Source organism: Phascolarctos cinereus, unplaced genomic scaffold, assembly GCF_003287225.1.
Source record: "Phascolarctos cinereus isolate Bilbo 61053 unplaced genomic scaffold, phaCin_HiC Scaffold_2;HRSCAF=192, whole genome shotgun sequence".
Taxonomy (NCBI): Eukaryota; Metazoa; Chordata; class Mammalia; order Diprotodontia; family Phascolarctidae; genus Phascolarctos; species Phascolarctos cinereus.
In genome coordinates this window covers 388,884,687-388,889,047 of record NW_027555625.1, presented here as the reverse complement: position 1 = coordinate 388,889,047, position 4,361 = coordinate 388,884,687, and the positions used below count along the sequence as shown (strand labels likewise).

The window sequence follows — 4,361 nt, the reverse complement described above, 5'->3', positions numbered from 1 at the left end:
GTGAAGGCAATAAGCTACATTCTTCCTCCTCCCTGCCTTGACTAAATGAGGATTATGTGAATTTTGGAAGGTGGAAGAATTAAGACTTCTCACTAGTGTTCCAGGAGCATCCCCAGAACAGCAGTAACTGGAAGAAGTATCTGCACCAGAAGCTGAGGATAAGTAACTCTCTAAGAAAGGACAGCTTCAGGACTGTACAAGGAGCACAGTAGAAAACTACATCATACCTGAGGACAATACCTTAAGGATTCTAGGAGTTGTGAGTAACATCATACATTCTGATCTTGAACATACTTTCCCCTAGACTCTCTACGTACTTGTTAGTGAGTATATCTCAGACTTTTTGGGGGAGTGGAGGTAGGAGAGTCTTGTACCAATTAATTTTACTATACTAATTTAGTAAATACACTTTTAAAAATAATTGTCTGGCTGACTTATACTAACCTTAATTAATGGAGTAAGTGCTAAAGTGCTTAAGTACTTTTTTTTTAGTACCTTAAGTATTAAAAAACCTTCAAGCCAGTCCCACCTCTAAAACTCCTCTAGGCCTGAAGTGAGATACTCTCTGGTGACCTAGACTGCCAGTATGAATGGGCATTGGGACAGTAGCTCCAAAGTCTGTGCCACATTTATGTTGCCTTCCTAGCTCTGCTGACTTTCTTATTCATCAATTTATGTATCTTTCCATGCCTCTCTGCATTCTTCATGTTTCTTTTCTTGTTTCTTTACAAGACAGTAATATGCCATTACATTCATGAACTACAATTTGTTTCATCATTCTCCAGATGATTATCATCCACTTTGTTTCCAGTTTTCCCTTTATGTGCTCCCACACAAAGGGCTGCTATAAGTATTTTGGTTATTTTGTCAATGACCTCCTTGGTCTATATGCCTAACAGTGGAATCCCTACATCAAAATGTATGGATATTTTAGTCACTTTAGTTACATAAGTACAAATGCTTTCCAGAATGGTTGTACCAACTCACAGCTCCATCAATAATATATTTGTGTACTTCTCTTTTCATAGCCTTTCTAGCACTGACTATAGCAGTCTTCTGTCTCTTAACCAATCAAAAGGGTAAAACTTCATTACTGTTTTGAGTTACTACTCTCTCATTATTAGTGATTTCAACATTCTTCTATGTGATTGTTAATAGTTTCTTCCTTTGAGAACTGTTTTTTCAAAAATTTTGACCATTTATTTATTGGGAAATGGCTTTTGATTTTAGATATTTGTTAGTTTTCTATTTATCTTGGTTATCAAACTTTCATCATAGATATTTGATACAATTTTTTTTTTGTCTACAGCATCCTTTCTTATAATGGATATGTTAATTTTGTTTGCAAACAAAATGGTGGAGTTAAGAACTGACCAAGTTCATAAAAAACCAAAGTTTTCCAATTTCATCTAATTATCTATTTTATGTTTGAAATGTTTCTAACATTTATTTGGTTAAGAATTCATCCCAGTCCCATAGCTAAGAAAAGTACAAGATGTGTTTATCTTCTAATTTTTCATACCAATGCAGATTGGCCCTGACTTGCCAACTTATGGTCTTAGAAAGTAAGTTAAAGCACTGAGAAGTTAAATGAGTTGTCTAGGGTCATAAAGCCAATAAGTATCAGAAGTAAGAGGACTCAGTCATAGGTCCTCTTGATTGACAGAACTGGGATTATTATTGCTATTTTACAGAGCCTCAAAGAAATACAGTGATTTGGGACAAGATATCAAAGCTAATATCACAGGCAGGATTTGAACACAGGTTCTATTACACTTTACACTCCTCTATGTGCCTATCAATTTTCCTTTCACTACAATCATCTGTATTCTGAAGGTTCAGAACAAATTCTGAATTATGTATTCTAAATATCCAAGACAAGAATAAGATTATGAATCTATCAATTCAAATCAACAAATGTTTATTAAGCCACCCACAATACAAGGTCCTTTTGATGTTCACTACTGAAAATATAAGGATTAAATAAGACACAGGACTGTCTACAGGGAGCTTACACTCTGGCTGGAGAGATGTGACAAATGAACAAATAATTATACTGCAAAATGGAAAACAAATACAAAGAACAAAAACAACAGTTAAAGATAAAAATAGTGCATATTAGAATGGCTAGGAAAGGCAGATACACTAATGCATTTTTAGTAGAGCTGTAGATTGATCTATCAGTTCTGGGAGGAAATTGGAATTATTCAAGAAAAAGTTACTAAGTGTTTTATATGTTTTTTTTGTTAAGATAGTATTTTTTCCTCAGTTACATGTCAAGAAAAATTTTAGCATTCATTTTTACAATATTTACAGTTCTGAATTTTCCTCCCTCTCTTCCTCCCCACCCCTCTTCTGAAAATGGGAGGCAGTTTGATATAGCTTATAAATGTGCTATCATATAAAACACGTTTCTATATTGATCACAGATGCAAATAAAAGAAACAGATCAAAATGGAAAAACACAAAAAATATTTAAGTGAGAAAAATCTGCTTTTATCTGCATTCACAATCCATCAGTTCTTTATCTCGATATGGATTCATTTTCCTTCATGAGTCTTTTGTCCTTGTTTTAGATTGTCATGTCGTTGAGAAGAGCTGAGTCATTTGTGGTTGGTCATCACCCAGCTGCTGATACTGGGTACCATGTTTTCTTCATTCTACTAATTTCACTTTGTATCAGTTCTTTTAAGTCTTTCCAGTTTTTTCTGAAACCTGCCTGTTCATAATTTCATTACATTCACATACCATAGCTTGTACAGTCATTCCCCAATTAATGGGCATCCCCTCAATTTCCAATATTTTGGAACCATAAAAAGGGCTGCTATAAATATATTTGCACATGTAGGTCCATTTCCCTTTTTTATGATAACCTTGGATACAGACCTAATAGTGGTATTGCTGGATCAAACAGTATGCACTTTGGTTGCACTTTGGGGTTTGTTCCAAATTGGCCCCCAGAATGGTTGGGTCAGTTCATAACTCCAATAGTATATTAGTATCCCAATATTCCTACTTCTCCAAACTTCATCATTTTCCTTTTTTGTCATATTAGCCAATCTGATAGGTATGAGGTGGTATCTCAGAGTCATTTTTATTCTATTTCTCTAATCAAAATTAGAGAACTTCTTCATATACCTATGAATGGTTTTGAAGTCTTTATCTGAAAACTGTCCATTCATATCCTTTGATCATTTATCAATTGGAGAATAGCTTGTATTCTGCTAAATTTGACTCAATTCTCTATATATTTGAGAAATAAGGACTTTATCAGAGTCACTTACTGTAAAAATTGTTTCCCAGCTTTCTGCCTTCCTTCTAATCTTGGTTTTGTTTGTGCAAAATATTTTTAATTTAATATAATCAAAATTATCTATTTTGCATTTCATAATGTTCTTTATCTCTTGTTTGGTCATGAATTCTTCCCACTCCCTATAGATCTGACAGGTAGACTATTTCCTGCTCTTCTAATTTGCTTATGGTATCACCCTTTATGTCTAAATCATACACCCATTTTCACTTATCTTTTTATTTTTGAGTCATAGTGGCTTTATTTGGAACAGACAAAGTACCAGGGGATTTGGAGTTGGCATTGGGGCCCTTCTTCTTGCCAAAGGTAGGCACTATGCTGACAAAGCATAGGTTGTACTGCATCCTCCTCTTAGCACACCCAGCCTTATTCTTCTTCTTCCTCCTCTGCTTGTCCACCTTGGGAGTCTGACCCCTCAGTTTTCCAGCTCAGGCCAAAGAACCATTGACTTTACCTCCTAGCATCTAAGCAGCCACTTCCAGAGTGGCCAGAGGCTCCACCCTGCACTGCCCCAAGATGGCTTCATTCTCCAGCGGGCAGCCATCTAGAAGCAGGACCTGGTCCTCAGGAGCTATGCTTTGCAGGGATGCCACGTGGGCCTTGATCTGGGTGATGGTCTCCTGCCCTGTCGTCTTGAGGGTGTGCAGAGCCTGCATATGTCCAAACAGCTGCATGGTGGCGACTTGGACATGCTAGTCCTGCTCCATTTTGACTTATCTTGATATATGGTGTGAGATGTTGGTCTATACCTAATTTGTGTCCTATTGTTTTCCAGTTTTCCCAGCAGCTTTCGTCAAATAGTGAGTTTTTATCCCAAAAGCTGTGGTCTTTGGGTTGACAAAATATTAGTTTGTCCACTCTGCTATCCCTTCCATTTTATGAGAGTTCATCCCATTCACATTCACAGTTATGTGAATGACTGTGTATTTCCCTCCAACCTATTCTCCCTCCTGCTCGTCCTCTCTCTTCTTTCACCCTTTCTCTCCTCACCAGTGTTTTGCTTCCATCTACCACCTCCCCTGATCTGCCCTCCCTTCTGTCAGTCCCCATT

At 36.8% G+C, this 4,361-nt stretch overlaps 1 pseudogene; it reads right to left on the bottom strand.

Annotated features, from left to right (window-relative positions):
* Positions 1-3,528: 3,528 nt before the first annotated feature.
* Positions 3,529-3,984, bottom strand: LOC144455714 (ubiquitin-like FUBI-ribosomal protein eS30 fusion protein pseudogene; annotated as a pseudogene).
* Positions 3,985-4,361: the final 377 nt, after the last annotated feature.